Genomic DNA, 18799 nt, shown 5'->3' with positions numbered 1-18799 from the left:
GTGATCCCAAATTTGGGATCCACTGAAAACGTCATGGAGACATTGCTGTAGTGCACTGGCAATTGGTTATTTTCCATTCAAGGACAATCTCAAACTACCACAATCCATTCCACACAGCTAGATACCTTTCTTCAATTAATGCAGTATTTTCTTTGCAGTAATAAGATCAGTAATTAAGTCTTAAATTCTATCCCATTCCCCTTTTATTACACACTGTTTCTCTGCTTTTACGTAGTCATAGCCCAACAAATCCAGGGGAAACAAATATCTGCGTGGTATCGCAATTGGTCTGAAAGGTAAATGCAACCTTTTAAATTTTGAAGATCCCTTCAACATCTGCAAGGACCCTGAGACCTATAATCCAAAATCAATCAACTGGGATCCACCCCAAATTATAACAGTACAGGTGTAGAACATAGAAATCTACAGCCCTTCGGCCCACAATGTTGTGTCAAGCATGTAACCAACTCAAACTGCCTAGAATTTCCCAACCGCATAGTCCTCTATTTTTCTAAGCTCCATGTACCTATCTAAGAGTCTTTTAAAAGACCCTATTGTATCCGCCTCTACCACTGTCGCTGGCGGTGTATTCCACGCACCCACCACTCTCTGTGTGAAAAACTAACCTCTGACATTCCCTTGTATCTTCTTCTATGCCCCCTCGTGTTAGCCATTTCAGCCCTGGGGAAAAGCCTCTGGCTATCTACACGATCAATGCCTCTCATCGTCTTATACACCTCTATCAGATCACCTCTCGTCCTCTGTCGCTCCAAGGAGAAAAGATGATGACCAGAAAACATTCCAACTATGTAACACATATTTCCAATATTAATACCTTTTAAATTAAAGTTGCTGAATCAATCCACTTCATAACAAAATGTGCCTGCAGTCCTTTTTATTTCACCATGTGAATGGAGAATATTTAGATTAATTTCTGAGGATCCTGTCCTAATTATACTTGTAAAACAGAAAGTCACTCCTTTCATCGACTGTGCTTAATATTTATTCCTAAATAATAGGGCTGTAGAAAGTTGCAGATAATATCTTTGCTCAACGGTAAAAGAAAAAAACAAATTACTGTTAATACATTTGGAGAGCTATCATAAACCTCTCACTGCAGGCAGCAATCAAAGGAGCTTTGGTATCAAATGAAATATGTGTTGATTAAACAGCAGAGATTTATCATGGATGGAGTATTTTGTGTTGATGCCTTCATAAATCAGATACGTAAGGTGGCGATAAAGTGCCACACCATGAAGCCGATAATGCCAATGTACATTCTTGGCAAAGGGAATGAACACAACTTCCCACTGGAGGGAGGCATGGAAAATTGAAAGACAGCAAAATGCCCCAAGCCTTCAACTTGGCACCCTGGTTGGTATCTTGGAACAAGTCTTCTGGTTATTGTGAAATGGGAAAAGGAGAGATGTAACGGGTTGTATTCCCAAAAATTAATATGGATACAGTAGATAATGGTAAAAATGATGATCAGAACAACCTTGGGATGATTTTCCATGTATATAATGAAACAACAGCCCTTTCCCTCTTCCTCCCCATTACTTCCAGCTTTCAAACTTGCCTTGTGGTCATATTACCATTCTTAATTTAAGTCCAATGAGAGATTTTTCTCAAAGCTATTAATACTCTCTTATTAACACACACAAAGTGCTAAAGGATCTCAGCAAGTCAGGCAGCATCTACGGAGAGAAATAAAGAGTCAATGTTTCGGGCCAAGGCCCTTCATGAGGTCTTATTCATATATCTTCAATAAATATTATCAAACAACAGATACATGCATGCATTGTTATGTCACTTCCTTAGAAACTTATTAGTTACATCTGCTTAACATTTAAAAACACAACTCCTAATGGTAGCCACAATACAGGAGAGTAACACACTCTGCTTCTGTTGACAGAAACATTTGACTTACTTTATGCGATTTCCAGAAGAGAACTGTGAATTCTTGTTATTTTCTGTATCTTTCATTACCTAGTGAATTATCCTGATAGATTTTTGAGGTGGTGTTAAGCTTTGAAACACAATATTTGCCTTTTTCTAGTATTTCCATCTGACCTTGCTTTTATTTCATCGACTATAGCTCAGCATTTAATACCATCATTCCCACAATCCTGATTGAGAAGTTGCAGAATCTGGGCCTTTGTACCTCCCTCTGCAATTGGATCCTCGACTTCCTGACCGGAAGACCAAAATCTGTGCGGAATGGGGATAACATATCCTCCTCGCTGGCAATCAACACTGGCACACCTCAGGGGTGTGTGCTTAGCCCACTGCTCTACTCTCTATATACACATGACTGTGTGGCTAGGCATAGCTCAAATACTATCTATAAATTTGCTGATGACACAACCATTGTTGGTAGAATTTCAGGTGGTGACGAGAGGGCATACCAGGAGTGAGGTATGCCAACTAGTGGAGTGGTGCCACAGCAACAACCTGGCACTCAACGTCAGTAAGATGAAAGTGCTGATTGTGCACTTCAAGAAGGGTAAAACGAAGGAACACATACCAATCCACATAGAGGGATCAGAAATTTCACGTCACATGTCGGTGATAATAAACCTGATTCTGATTACTTGTTCTTTCCCCAGGATGTGGCATTGTTTGCAAATGCCAGCATGTATTGTCCATCCCTTACTCTCCTTGAATTGATGTAGACTTTCTCATAAAGGTACTCCATGGCTATCCTGGGAAAGGCTGGTCCAGCTGAGTTTCTGGTCAATGGTGACTGACACAACAGTGACAGTGGAGGATTCAGCCAGAGTATCAAGAGTAGGAAACTGGACTGCGTGTCGCTGAAGTTGGCCACTGCTTGTCACTTTTGTGATGTGAATGTTGCTTAACCCTTTTGGGCCCATGATCGAAAGTAGGTCTTGCTCTGTGCAGATGTGGTCCTGTCCATTTTCTGGGAAGTTGCCAATGGAACAGAACATTGTGCACTAATCAGCTGACCTTATGATGAGTCACAGTCACACAGCATGGAAGCAGGATCTTTGGCCCAACTCATCCATGCTGGCTGTGTTGCCCAGGGAGCTAGTCCCATCTGCCCTCTCAACCTCTCCTATCTATGGACTTAACTTACATCGGAAGGAAGGTCATTAATGAGCACCTGAAGATGGTGGGGCAGAAGTATCCTGGGATTGGAATGATAGACTTCCAGCAAATCTCTAACAATTTTAGTTTTGCCTGGACTCATTGACACCACACTCATATCAAGTGCTGCCTAGATGTCAAAGGTAGCAGGCCTCACCTCAGCAATTCAGCTCTCTGGTCCATATTTGGAGCAAGATTGCAAGGAGGTCTGAAGCCAGATGGTCCTGGCAAAATTAAACATTGGTAAAAAGGTTATTAAATAGGAAGTGCAGCTCGTCTGCATCCTTGATTGCAACTTCCAAAACTTGTCTGGCAATTGAAGTAAACAATTGAATGTGTTGTGTTTATTAAATGTTCTCAATATTTAAGCAGAGGTTCAGCCTCACTTATGCATTCTAGATCGCATTCTTGAAATTTGCAGATGCCTCCAGGCTGGAGTATGTTGCCACATATTTTTGAGTAACTGAAATAGACCAAAGTGTTACCTGGGGAGATTTAGGTTTACAAGTTCAGGAATAAGAGTTTCAAAGATGTGTGCTACCCTCTGTAATGCATGATTCAATCATAAACAGTGTACCTCTGCTCATTTATTCCTGACTCTGAGCAGTAAGAACGCATGAATTAGAGGCAGGAGTCAGCCACCTGGCCCATCAAGTCTGCTGTACCATTCATCAATTTCATGACTAACCTTTTATTTCAGCAACATTTACCTGTACAATACCAGTGGCTTTTGAATCCCATCATGTCCAGAAATCTATCATACTTGATTTGAATGAACTCACTGAGTGAACCTCACGGCCTCCCAGAGAGACAATTTCAAAGAACTCACCCAGTCTGAGAGTGAAAAGAAATGATCTTAAAAGCCGTGCACTTTATTCTGGCCCCTGTTCCAGGCTCCTTGGATATTGAAACAACCAAGTATAAATTTTAATTTGTTTGTTTGTTTTATTGACTACACAAAAGCATTTGATAAAGTGAAGCACAAAAAGTTACTTGAAATATTACAGGAAACTCTAGATCTAGATTCGAAAGCCCTCTGCCTAATCAGAAATCTGTACTGGGAACAAACTGCCGCTGTAAGAATAGATGGAGAAGTGAGTCAGTTTATGAAAATCAAGAGAGGCGTTAGACGAGGGTGCATTTTCTCCCCTGATTTATTTAATGTGTACAGTGAAACAATATTACAAAAAATAAGAGACATCTTGGGAATCAAAATTGGCGGTGAAAGCACCAATAATTTCAGATATGTGGATGACACTGTATTAATTGCAAGTACGGAGGAAGAACTACAAAACTTAATTGATATAGTTGTTGAAGAAAGTGCAAAAATGGGTCATCAATCAATGCAAAAAGACAGAATGTATGGTGATATCCAAAAAGAAGGAGAATCCTATCTGCAGGCTGAAAATAAACGGGGAAGACATAAAGCAAATACAGTACTTGCGCTACTTCTTAGGAAGCTGGGTGACATCAGATGGCAGGTGTGACATGGATATCAAAAGAAGAATAGGGATGGCAAAAGATACCTTTACGAGAATGAAGAGTATACTGACCAATACTAAACTAGGCATGACAACCTGCCTCAGAGTACTGAAATGTTACGTTCATCCGGTTATGTTACATGGATCAGAATGTTGGACAATATCTAGTAACATGAGGAAAAGAACTGAAGCAGCAGAGATGTGGATTTTGAGGAGGATGCAAAGAATATCATCGACAAAACGAATATCTAACGAGCATGTCATGAACAGAGCAAACGCAAAAAGAGAAATAATGTATGAGATCACGAAAAGGCAACGTAACTTCATTGGACATGTGATTAGGGAAGAGGAGTTAGAATGCATAGTAATTATGGGAAAGATTGAAGGGAAGAAAGCAAGAGGAAGACAAAGACAATGATGATGGAGACAGCAGCCAGAGAACTGGAAATGAATACCAATGAACTGATCCACTTGACCCGGAACAGAAGTGTGTGGGCCATGGCAGTCAAAGCTCAATCTGGGCATGACACCTGACGATGATGATGATAAATTTTAACGACATCGCTCATTCTGCTAACCACAGAGTATATAGGCTTTGTCTACTTTATTTGTCCTCACTGGACAAACCTGTTGTCTTTGTAGAAACAATCTATGAATCTTCTTTGCACTCCATCTATGCAACGTACATCACTTTTTGGAAGGAAACCAAATTGAACATAATACTCTCAATGAGGTTTTACCAAAATCAACTAACTTAAGAGGAAAGTATACTGTTAATGGCAAGGCCCTTTGGACATAGGAACACTGAAGCCCAGAGGGATCTGTGCATGCAAGTTCCTAGCTTCCTGAAAGTGGCCACAGTAGCAATATGGCAAGAAGGTATATGATACACTTGCATTCATTCGAGTCATAGAGCACTACAGCACAGAAACAGGCTCTTTGGCCCATCTAGTCTGTGCCGTATTGTTATTCTGCATAGTCCCATTGACCTGCACCCAGCCTATAGCCCTCCATACCTCATCCATAAGCAGACTTATCCAAACTTCTCTTAATCATTACAATCAAACCCTTCCACTGGCAGCTTGTTACACACTTATACCACCCTCTGAGTGAAGAAGTGCCCCATCAGGTTCACTTTAAATATTTCAACTTTCTCCTTTAAACTATGAGCTCTATTTCTTGTCGCACTCAACCTCTGCGGGAAAAAGCCTTCTTCTATTTAGCCTCTCTATACGCCTCATAATTCTGTATACCTCTATCAAAGCTCCCCTCGTTCTCCTACATCCCAGGGAAAAATGTCCTAACCTACTCAGCCTCTCATTGGTAAGAGCACTGAGTATAAATGTTGAAAAATCTTGTTGCAGCTGTATAAGACTTTGGAAAGTGCATTCTTATCTGGACATGTCACAGGTTGGTACGGCAACTGCTCTGCCCATGACTGCAAAAAACTGCAGAGAGTTGTAGATACAGCTCATCACATCACGGGAATCAGTCTCCCCTCCAAGGGCTCTGTGCAGTTCTTGATGCTTCAGGAAAGCAGACAGCACAGACCCCACCCACCCCGGGACATTCTCTCTTCTTCTCTCTCTCATCAGGCAAAAGTTACAGAAGCCCAAATGCACATAGAACCAGGCTCAAGGACAGCTTCCATTCCTGCTGATGTAAGACTATTGATGGTTCCTAACTATTGACGAACCCTTGACTTAACAAGCTATCTCACTATGACTTTGCACTTCATTGTCGACCTGCACTGCAACTGTAACAATTTATTTTTGTATTTTATTTTACTTGGAGATACAGAATGGAGTTGGCCCTTTCGGCCTTACAAGCCACACCACCCAGAATCCCCCAACAACCCCAATTTAACCCTAACCTAATCACAGGACAATTTACAACGACCAACGAACCTACTCAATGCATCTTTGGACTGTGGGAGGAAACCAGAGGACCTGGAGAAAACCAATGAATTCCATGGGGAGGATGCACAGAGACTGCTTATATAGGATTGCAGCATTGAACTCTGAACTCCAAAGCCCCAAGCCGAAATAGTGTCCTGTTACGTTACCATGACACCTAAGAACAGAATGTATTCTGCATTCAAGCAACACATATAAAAGTTGCTGGTGAACGCAGCAGGCCAGGCAGCATCTCTAGGAAGAGGTGCAGTCGACGTATCAGGCCGAGACCCTTCGGCTGAAACGTCGACTGCACCTCTTCCTAGAGATGCTGCCTGGCCTGCTGCGTTCACCAGCAACTTTTATATGTGTTGCTTGAATTTCCAGCATCTGCAGAATTCCTGTTGTTTGCGTATTCTGCATTCAGTTCCTTTTTTACATTGTACTGTTGTAATGAATTGATCTAGGTAAAAGTTCAAAGTTAATTTATAATCAAATGTCACCATACGCTACTGAGATTCATTTTCTTGTGGGCACCTACAATAAATTATAAAGGAACACAATATAATCAATTGAAAGCCACAAACAGCAAGACGGGTAAAAGACAACAATTTGTGCAAGTGGAAAATAAAGAAGAACCAAACAAAATTATAATAATAAATAAACAATAAATATGAAGAACACAAAATGAAGTGTCCCTGAAAGTGAGTCCATAGGTTGTGGGAACAGTTCAGTAATGGGACAAATGAAGTTATCCCCTCTGGTTCAACAGCCTGATGACTGAGGGGTAATAACTGTTCCTGAAAATGGTGCTGTGGGCCCAGAAGAGAGCACAACCTGGATGGTGGGAGTTCTTGATGATGGATGAAGAACATAGAATATTACAGTACAGTGCAGGCCCTCTGACCCACGATGTTGTGCCAACCTCTGAACTTACTCTAGGATCAATCAAGAGTACTGATCACTCTATTTTTCAAACATCCGTGTGTCAAATCTGTATGAACAATATGCAAGACAGCTTTTCAGTGCATCTCGGTACATGTGAAAACAATAAAATAATTTACCAATGAACCAATTTAGCATTTGTTTATGGTTCAAACACACCTATCTCTTCCTTAATACTTAAAGCCAAGTCATGATAACGCTATTACTGCTGGAATTGAAAGATCAGTGATCAATCAAACCGGTCCAAATGTCAAATTCCAAATCTTTGGATTGATACACACCAGGACAAAAATGGGTAATTTTGCTAATGGAACAGTCTACCTCCATTACTAATTGCCAGTCTGTGCTGAATTAGTTTACCTCAGTCAGGAAAAAGGTTAAGGCATCGTTCAATCAAAGTCAGTTGAATGAAGGGAAAGGTTTAGAAATGTCACCACTGCTCAAAGCAAATAGACCAGTAGCAGGTTCAGGAGATTGTACTCTCCAGACAAATCAGAGGCACATGATTCATGGAATGAGCTCTTTCTACCATGGCATGAACTTCACCAAAGGAAGGTCAAGGTTATTTAAGACTAATCAGAGAGCTACAAGATTCACCGGTTCATAAACAGGCAGTCATTTGTGCCACTATTAGTAGCAGTGAACACCACCACATCCTGGACTTTGATCAATTGTGCCACCTAAGACACCGATGGGAAATAATGTACACAGGATATCTTGCTACTGTCTGCTACGTTCAGAAGGAAAGCGAGCCCTTCTTTGGCATGAATCCACCAACAAACATGCACAGCTCACAGCAAAAGACAGGGCTACTGAAGTTTTCCCAAAATGTTGACCACAAGGAACTTCCTCTTCAGGAGTCCCTCCAGTTTTCTGAGGGCTCAAAGGAGAACAGAGAACATAGCAAAGTATAACATAGTAAAGGCCCCTTGGCCCATGCTGTTATGTTGACTTTTAACCTACTCCAAGGTCAATCTAACCCTTCCGCCCAACATAGCCCTCCACTTTTCTTTCATTCATGTGCTTGTCTAAGAGTTTCTTAAATGGTTCTAAAGAATCTGTTTCTACCACCGGCCCCAGCTGAGCAATCCATGCACTTACCATTCTCTAAAACACCTACCCCAACATCCTCCCTAGTCTTTCCTCCAATACCATGAAAGTATGTCCTCTCATATTAGCCATTGTCATTGTGGGAAAAGGGTGCTGGATGTCCACTTTGCCTACACCTCTTATCATCTTATATACCTATAAAATCTCAGCTTTGGGGCTCCTCATCTAAGAAAAGATGTGCTGGCATTGGTGGGTACAGAGTAGGTTTACAAGGATGGTTCCAAGAATGAATGGGTTATCATATGAGGGATGTTTGACGGCTCTGTGCCTGTACTCACTGGAATTTAGAAGGATGAGGGATATCTCATTGAAACCTTTCAAAATGTTGAAAGGCCTAGACAGAGTAGATATGGAAAGGATGTTTCCCATGGAGTCACGGACAAGAGGGTACAGCCTCAGAATAGAGGGGCAGCTATTTAATACAGATGCGGAGAAATTTCTCTAGCCAGAGGGTGGTGAATTTGTGGAATTTGCTACTACAAGCCAGGTTGTTTGGTGTATTTAAGGCAGAGCTTGCCAGGTTCTTGATTGGACATGGCATCAAAGGTTACGGGGAGAAGGCCGGGGCGTAGGGTTGAGGAGAGGGAAAAAGGATCAGCCATGATTGAATGGCGGAGCAGGCTTGACGGGCCAAAGGGCCTAATTCTGCTCCTATGTCTTGTGGTCTCATGATCGAACCATATTAAGAAGATGGGGGGGGGAGGGGGAGGAGTACAAGCTGGAAGGTGACGGGCAAGTGAGGGGAAGTTAGGTGGGCGGGGGAGGGAGGATGAAGTGAGATGCCAGGAGGTGATAGGTGGAAAAGGTAAAGGGCTGAAGATGAGGGAACATGATAGGAGAGGAGCGGATTGGAGAAAGGGAAGGAGGAAGGCCACCAGAGGGTGGTGATCTGCAGGTGAGGAGACAAGAAGTGTTAAGACTGGAGCCGGAATGCAGGAAGAGAGAAGAGGGAGGGGTGAGAAATTACCAGAAGTTGGAGCAAACCCTCCTGCAAGGACATTAATCTCTCTCGAGCTCAGGCATAACCCTTCCCTTCTGTACAGGTCATACCTTCCCCATAAGAGATCTCAATGATCCACAAATCTGAAACCCTGCCCCCTGCACCATCACCCACTCACTGATCTGCTATGTCATCCTACCCTGACCCTCACTGGTGTCTGGCACTGGCTGTGATCCCGAGATTACTGGCCTTAATATCCTACTTTTTAGCTCCCTTTGTAGCTCCTTATATTCGCTCAACAGGACCTCAACACTTTTCTAATCTGTGTTGTTGGTGCCAATATCTGCCACGAGTTCTAGCTGCTCTCCCTCCCCCTTAGGAATGCTGTGCACATGATCTGAGATGTTCCTGACCCTGGCACCCGGGAAGCAACGTGCCATCTAGGCATCTCTTTCACATCCTCAGGAGCTCCTGTCTGTTCCCCTATCTATTGAATCCCCTACCATCACCGCTCTCCTCTTCTCTCCCTTCCCTTCTGAAGCACAGTGCCACATTCAATGCTAGAGGTTTGGGCATTGTGGCTTTCCCCTTGTAAGTCACCTCCACCAACAGTATCCAAAGCAGTATATTTGTAATTGAGCAGAATGGTCACAGCAGTATTATGTATGTCTGACGACTCCCTTAACCCTCTCCTGAAAGTCACCCACCTACCTTCCTCCTGCAGCTTAGTTGTGACATGCCTCCCTGTATTTTCTATCTATCAACTCCTCATTTTCCCAAATGATCCAGAACTCCTACTCCAGTTTCCCAACTGCAGCTGTATGCACTTCTTGCATTTGTAGCCATCAGGGACAATGGAGGTCACCCTGACATCCCACACTGTGCAAGAGGATTCACCTTGGTCTCCACCTCTTCTCATCAAAGTCTTTGTTCCCCATTCTGGCTGCTCCCCTTCAGCTCAACTTCCTTTCATTGACCCAAGTGAGACTTGCCATTTTCAATGGTTCCGGCTCTCGCACAAATCTCACTCCCGCTCTTAATCCTCCGAAGTGAAATATTAGGATAGGTAGGTCCCTGGGGTTGGACAGGATGTACCCCGGGTTACTACAGGAAGTGTAGGTAGGGATTGCTGTGTAATTGGCAGTGATCTTTGTGTTCTCACTGGCTACAGGAGTGGGACCAGAAAGTTGGAGGATTGCAAATGATATTCCATTTTTTTCAAGAAATGCAATGTGGGAATTATAAGACCAGTAAGTCTGACATTAGTGATGGGGCAAACTATTGGAGAGGGCTCTTAGAAACAAGTTTCAGGAGCATTTAGAGAAGCATAGTCTGATTGGGTGTAGAGAGCATGTCTTTATGAGGGACAGGTCATGCCTTACGAGCCTGAAAGACTTTTTGAGAGGAAGTGACAAAATAAGTTGTTGAAGGTAGAGAAACGGATGTGGTGTTCATGGATTTTAGTAAGGAATTCAACAAGGTTCCCCATGGTAGGCCCACTCAGAACGCCAGCAGCCATGGAATCTGGAGAAACCTGTCTGCATGGATTCCGAATTGGCTTGGTCACAGAAGCAGAGGGTGGATGTAGATGGAGAATCTTCTGCCTCGAGGTCCGTGACTAGTGGTGTTCTGCAAGTGGTGGTTAGAGGCCTATATATAATTGCCATCAGGGTTCTTTTACCCTTGCAGTATCTTAATTCAACCCACAAGGATTCAACATCTTCCGATCCTTTGTCACAGCTTTCTGTTGACTTGATGCCATTCTTTACCAGCAGAGCAATCCCACTCCCTCTGCCGACCTTCCTATCCCTCCAATACAATGTGTAACCTTGGACATCTACAATCATCCTTCAACCACGATTCAGTGATGGCCACAGCATCATACCTGGCAACCTGTAATAGTACAACTAGATCATCCACCTTATTTCCTGTACTCCATGCATTGAGATATAACACTTTGAGTACTGTATTTGCTACCCTTTTTGATTCTGCATCCCTAATGCACTGATACTCACCCTGCTGGCTGCAATTTTGTCGTATCATCTGCCTGCCCTTCCTTGACTCTTTATTCCTCATCCTAAATACTGCCTCACCTACTGAATTCCTCCAGCATGTTACACTGGATTTCCAGCATCTGCAAAATCCGTTGTGTTTGTGATCCTACCAGCTGAGTAATAGAGAAAATGTCACCAATTTGCTCTTATGCATAAACATAGAGTGACATCAAGTAGCTGGAGATTATTTAAACAAGAAAAAGATCAGTGAACAGAAACATGCATCTAACGTGGAGCTATAGCATGAATATTTTAATGCTTGGTGAAAATATTGGCTTTTCAAAATGAGATCATTAAAACATGAGCACGAGCTGAAAAGTTAAAAGACTGGTTCTTGTTTCCAAGGCTAAATTCACAAAAGTTTTGCATGCAGCAGCGGCCTGTACAATGAGCAAAGAGAATAAAGTGCACATCTAGGCAGAAAAGCAGTGAAACATATCAAGAACCATGTAGAATACCAGGATCTGTACAGAATTCACATGATGCCACCTATCTCACATTCTCCACTCAATTACATTTAAATCTGATAGTATCATGCTGAATTTCAATCAAGAGGATTCCAGGCCTAAATTACAACCTCAGCTGAAGCTAGATCATTGTATTTCTTTCGGTTAAAGCTATTATTTTTCATCTGAATATTTAAATGGGAGAAGGGAGAAGTGAATAATTCAAGAGAAGTCGAAAGGAATGGCGTATGGGGTGATGTTTAAAGGAAAATTTACTGTTCTCCTTGAACAAGCTATACCTTCCCAAATTCATGATTTTCTTGACTTAAACTCCTTATTTCCATTTCTTGCCTCAAAAAATGGGTCTGATTAAATCACTAATGGCATACAGAGATGTTTGAGAAAGATAATCTGATCCTCCATATCCTTCTCAGCTGTCCTTAACCTGTGGTACAATTGGCCACAATATCCTTGCCTGATCTTCCTCCACCACCTTCTGCTGGTATGGGAACACAGTCACCTGACTACATTTTCATCTATCATATAATTACCACAGAATCATAGCATTCGCTTCCCTTAGCATGGCTTCAGAGCTGGGAGCTCTGGTGTCCCTTGAAGCCTTGGGAGCCACCCTGCCAATTATCATCACCCTACTACCTATCAGCACCAACACTGGAAAGCGAGTCTACATAGGCTAATTAACAACCCCAGCGCTACCTCATCATTGCTTTTCTTAACCTTTCCAATCACTCTGAGTGGTCAGCAACTGGAACTGAATGTAGCAACACTCCCAACAGAATACCAACACCCATGTTTGCTTGGTAACGCTCCTCTGAAGTCCCATTCTGGCAGCAGTAAAGATGTTTCAGAAATGCAAAGTGCTGTTGACCTGCAAAAATGATCGAAGCAACTACTGAAAGTGATTTTCAAGTACTTCATCTTCCCAGCTGCAAGGAGAATCTACACAAAGCAAAAGGCAACCGCTCATCCTTGCTATTCAACCGCACAGATACCTACACAGGGAATTTTGAAAAGAAGTGAAAACTGAAAAAGTGTAATCCTGCATTCTTTTGTATGGCATTTTAACATTTGAAAGCTTTATCCTGAATATCCAAACTTGAAAATTAGTAAATAGTGCTGGACGCAAAAAACTTCCTCCAAACTTTGATCACTGAATTTGGGGTAATATACTGAGTGAACTTTTTCAAAGGTTTGCATCTATGTGGTTCACTTCTCAGGTCACCAGTAATTGCAACACTGACTTTGGATCTGCGTGGCCAGTCCAAAGTCAAGTCCCAGACCAACTTTCAGCTATGGTAGGGCTTTCATGCTTTAGTAAGCTATAAAGCAAAGTTGGGAAGCATTGGTAACAACAGCACATCCCCACCTAATGAGCTGAGCGTATTCTGCGCCTGTTTTGAACAGAAGGGGAATAGAATGTCAGCACCCGCCCCAGCGGCTTTTCAATGTGCCTGAATCCATAGTCACTACTACAAGACATAGGATCACTCTTTCAGAAAGTGAACACACAGAAAGCATCTGGCCTGGATAGAAGCTCTCCTCATGTTCTCAGCTGGTGTGCAGATGAGCTAGCAGAGGTTCTTCAAGACATTTTTAACCTTTCCCTACCTCAATCCGAGACTCCCACCAGCTTTAAAAGATCACTCTCATCCCAGTAGATAATAAAAATAAGGTAAAGTGTCTTAATGACTACCACACAGTAGCTCTGACATCCTCTATCATGAAGTGCTTCAAGAGACATGAGGGCACGCGTCAACTTCTGCCCTCAAGTCAACTGCAACTACCCGACCACCAAAACAGGCCCATAAAAGACTCCATCTTCCTAGCCCTAAAGAAATTTCTTAGCATCTGAACAGCAAAAGCATCTACTTTTGACTATAGCTTGTTTTTCAAAACACTATTGTTCGTTTTCCAAGCAAACTCTTCTCCAAACTCCTGGAACTGGGACGCAGCGTTCCTCTTTGTAACTGGACCCCTGACTTTCTGACCAACAGACCGCAATCAATCGGTGTTGGCAGCAAACCATAACACTGGTGTCCTACAAGGCTGTGTCTTCAGCCCTTTCCTCGCTATGCACTCACAACTGCTGTCCAGATTCTGATCAAGCTCCATCTACAAATTTACAAATTTGCATAGTGAGCCAAATCTCAAATAACAACGAGTCAGATGACAGGAAGGAGATCGAGACCCAAGTGACATTGTGTCATAAAAACAGCCCTGCCCTCAATATCAGCAAAACTAAAGAGCTGGTCATTGACTTCAGGAGGGAGGAGAGTACATATGCTTCTGCTTACATCAATGCTGTTGAGGTCAAGAGGGTTGAAATCTTCATTTCTTGGGAATGATTGGAGAGACTGGTTATGTCCCACATCCCTGCCAAATGGCCAAAATGCTACACCTGCCCATTCCTCACTTCCATTCAGGTCTCCAAACAGTCCTTCTAGGTGAGACAACACTTCACCTCTGAATCCGCTGGGGTCATCCATTGTGTCCAGTGCTCTTGATGCGGCCTCCTCTATATTGGTGAGACCCATCATAAACTGGGGGACTGCTCTATTGAGCACTTCCGTTCTATTTGCCAAAAGCGGACCATCCGGGTGGCCAAACACATTAATACCGATTCCCAAGATGAGGCCACCCTCGGAGTGGAGGAGCAACACCTTACATTCCATCTGGGTGGCCGCCAAATGAGTGCATGAATATCGATTTTTCATTCTGGTAAAATAAAATTTCCCTCCACCTCTCCTCTTCTCTTTTCCCCACTCTGAACCTCTTATATCTTCTCACCTGCCAAAAGGCTCCCCCTAGGTCCCTTACTCCTATGGTCCACTTTTACCTTTCCTACCCACCTAGCTTCACCTTTCACTTTCTAGTTATCCTCCTTCCCTTCCTCCCCACCTTTTCATTCTGGTGTCTTCCCATTTCCTTTCCAGTCCTGCAAAGGGTCTCTGCCTGAAACGTCGATTGATTATTCATTTCCATAGATGCCGACTGACCTGCTGAGTTGCTCCAGCATTTGATGTGCTGTTTTATATGTCATCATATACAACACTGAGGTTCATTTTCTTGTGGGCATACTCAATAATTCTGATACCATAACAGAATCAATGAAAGACCACACCAACAGAGCAAACAACCAGTGTGCAAAAGACAACAATGAGCAAATACGAAAAAAGAAAAAAAGAAATAATAATAAATAAATAAATATCAAGAACATGAGATGAAGAGTCGTTGATAGTGAGTCCATAGGTTGTGAGAACAGTTCAGTGATGGGGCAGTAAAGTTGAGTGAAATTATCCCCTCTGGTTCAGGAGCCTGATAATTAAGGGGTAATAGTTGTTTGTGAACCTGGTGGTGTGAGTTTTGAGGCTCCTGAACCTTCCTCGTGATGGCAGCAGCAAGAAGAGAGCACAACCTGCACGGCAGGGGTCCTTGATGATGGATGCTGCTTTCCTGCGACAACTCTCCCTGTAGATGTGGGGTGGGGAGGGCTTTATCCGTGATGAACAGGGCCATATCCACGGCTTTTTGCAGGATTTTCCATTCAGCGTAAATTAGTCATTGTGCATTGTCCTGTGAGTAGGCTGAAGTTAAATAGACAGGTTACAGTTCAGCTCACTGGGCTGGAAGAGCCTGTTCCATGCTGTATCTCAAAAAAAACAACAGGCTCTCAACGTACCTGTTACAGGCGAAGGGGTGTAGGGCTGCCAGACTGGATTTGAACTAGGATTGTTGTGGTGAAGCTCTGTATCTTTAACTCGTGGACTACCAGGACAGACTTAGACCAGGTGGACCCAAGTGCAGAGGAGACCAGAGATGAGGATGGAATCAAACAAACAATCTTTACTTACGGCTTGGTTAGTTGAGAACACAAGCGAGGACAGTACACACAACTGAGCAAAGACAGACAAAACAGGGCACAGGCGCACTGATAACTGAAACACAACACAGGTGAAAATAATCAAATAGTAAACATGGGACCAGGAACATTGGAGCCTGGAGGAATCTGGCAGCCCCAGGTTGTCAGACTGAGGCATGACAGTACTTCAGTACGTGTGAGAATAGTAAACCAAATGCAAGTGTACCAATTTCATACCAGTTTACACTGTGGTCAAGGAAACTAGTGAGCATTTTCACTTCCTGAATGATAAAGAGAGAGTACAGGCACACAATTTTTACCAGATTAATTTTAATAAAATGGCTAAATGATAATAATTGTATCAAACTGTTGAAAAATCTCAGGACTTCTCAAAGCACTCTGCAACCAATGCAATACAGGAATAGCAATTTTTTCAGTCATTATTCAAAAAATAAGATTACAGGATGCTTTTCACACCATATCATTTGGATGGCTCGCCGACAGAATTCATCCTGATCCATAGTTCCAGAGGAGAGTCTCTTCAGACAGTAACCAACAGTATTACACAACAGCTTTCACAACAATTTAAAATGTTAATTAATCTAAGTTTAGTGAATTGAATCACTTGCCTAAAATTAGAACTCAGGAAAATTAATTAACATTATTTAAATTAAAAGCCAGAAAAAAATTCAAAGATCTGAAAAAGAAAATGTGGTAAATATAACATCAAATATAGAGTAAGTCCCTTCCCATCTGATATGATTCAAGATCTAATGTTTTGTAATGAACATCAGATCTATCAGGCATTTTGAAATGACGTCATGCTTTTTGCTTGAAGTTTTTGGAAAACACCTTCTACGAGGATGAACAAATTACTCACATTTTCAAATTCACTGCAAACCAATTTTAGACTTCTGTAAGAGGACAGCAAAGTAAACAGATAAGTACTCAGCTTGAACACAATGAAAGAAATTTGAATGGTAGATGTTAAGAGGGCTCACTTATAGAAAATAAGACAAGTACCCTTAAACCCAACATTGCCACTAATAAATCCAGTCTAGAGTTCAGAGTAAATTTATTCTCAAAGTACATATATGTCACCATATAGAACCTTGAGACTCATTTTCTTGTGACAATCACAGTAAATACATGAAGCACAATAATCAATGGAAGACTGCACCGAACAGGATGGACAACAGCCAATGTGCAAAAAAATAGAACCAACTCTGGAAATACAAAAGGAAAGAGAAAAAACGAAATAATAATAATAATAAATACATAAATAAGCAATAAATATTCAGAACATGAGAAGAAGAGTTCTTGAAAGTGGAACAGTTCAGTGATGAGCCAAGTGAAGTTGCTTTAAGTTATTCCCACCGGTTCAAGGGCCTCATGGTTGAGGGTTAATAACTGTTCCTAAACTTGGTGGTGCACATCCTGCAGTTTCTATACCTTCTTCATAATGGTAGAACTGAGACAAGAGCATGGCCTGGAGGGTCAGAATCCTTGATGATGGATGCTGCTTTCCTGTGTCAGCACTCCATGTAGACGTGCTCAGTGGTGGGAAGGGCTTTACCAGTGATGGACTGGGCATATCCACTACTTTTTGTAGGCTTTTCCACACAAGGGCATTGGTGTTTCCATATCAGGCCGTGATACAACCAGTCAATTTTCTCTCCACCACATTTCTCTAGAAGTTTGCCAAATTTTAGATGACATGCCAAATCTTCGCAAACCTCTAAGAAAGTAGAGGTGCTGCCATGCTTTCTTCATAATGGCACCTACTTGATGGACCCAGGATAGATCTGCTGAAAAAGTATCACTGAGGTCTTTAAATTGGCTGACCCTCTCCGCCTCTGATCCCCCTATGAGGACTGGCTCATGGACCTCCAGTTTCCTCCTCTTGAAGTCAATAATCACCTCCCTGGACTTGCTGGCAAAAGAAAATTGTTAGTACAGACAGGCAGATGAATTTGCTCCTGCTGGGTATAATGGAGGTGACCATCCATGATGCAGTTGAGGCAATATTAAACGAAAAAAACGGTGACAAAGGATGTACTGCTGGCCTTGGATAGTGAAGGGTGAAAGTATGATCTTCAACACCATGGGGTTAGTGTGAACTAGTTGGCCCAATTGTGCTGATTCCTCTGCTGTAGGTGCTGTTCTAACAATCAATATTAGGACTCCTGCACAATTTTTTTCAAATCTGATTGTTATTTGTATTGAAACAGAAGCAGGGACACACTACAGATCAGGCAGTATTATAGTATGGATAGCTTTCTTGAGAGAATTAAAGAAAAGAGAACATAATGTGGTTCAAATCACACCAAGGTACAGAAAGTATTAGCATTTTGTTCCAAAACAAAGTAAAGGACTACAAAGAACAGCAGCAAAGATATTTGACAAGGTACGTCCTTTTACCACAGTAGTCATTCAGAGTCCCACAGGAGTAATCTTATTACTTTGATAGTTATTGTAAAAGAAATTTCTAACAAGTTCCACCTCAACCTGCTTTGTCTCAGATGACTTCCCAGTCTCAAAAGCTAAGTAATCAGAAGTGCCTTAGCTGCCTTTGGAACATATCATAACCAAAAACATCACCACTCTCTAGAACTGCAAGAAAGAATTTCATGCAGTTCCTGAGTGATTATTCACAGACATGAACATTTGATCTAGAATCCTGAGTTTGAATCTCACCAAAACAGTGCCGGGATTTAATTGAAAGTAATTAAATAAATATAGAATAAAAAGGTTATTATTTAAAATGGTGCCCCTGAAAGTACCACATTGTCACAAAAAAATCCCAGCTTGTTCATGAATGGGAAAGCATCTCCCATCTGTAGTTAATATGCCCTCCATGTGACAATGTGGTTGATCACCCTTGATTTCAGAACACATTCAATCAAGGGAGATTTTAAGATAGTCCAACACCCTAAT

At 42.1% G+C, this 18799-nt stretch overlaps 1 protein-coding gene across 1 annotated transcript in view; it reads right to left on the bottom strand.

Moving 5' to 3' along the window:
• Positions 1 to 18799, bottom strand: part of ryr2a (ryanodine receptor 2a (cardiac)) — an 801439-nt gene that overhangs the window by 683890 nt on the left and 98750 nt on the right. The gene's annotated exons all lie outside the window — the stretch shown is intronic.

The sequence above is a fragment of the Mobula hypostoma genome, chromosome 8 (genome assembly GCF_963921235.1).
Source record: "Mobula hypostoma chromosome 8, sMobHyp1.1, whole genome shotgun sequence".
NCBI classification, from domain to species: domain Eukaryota; kingdom Metazoa; phylum Chordata; class Chondrichthyes; order Myliobatiformes; family Myliobatidae; genus Mobula; species Mobula hypostoma.
Note: the sequence above shows the minus strand (reverse complement) of the source record. Positions and strands in the feature narration are given on the sequence as shown.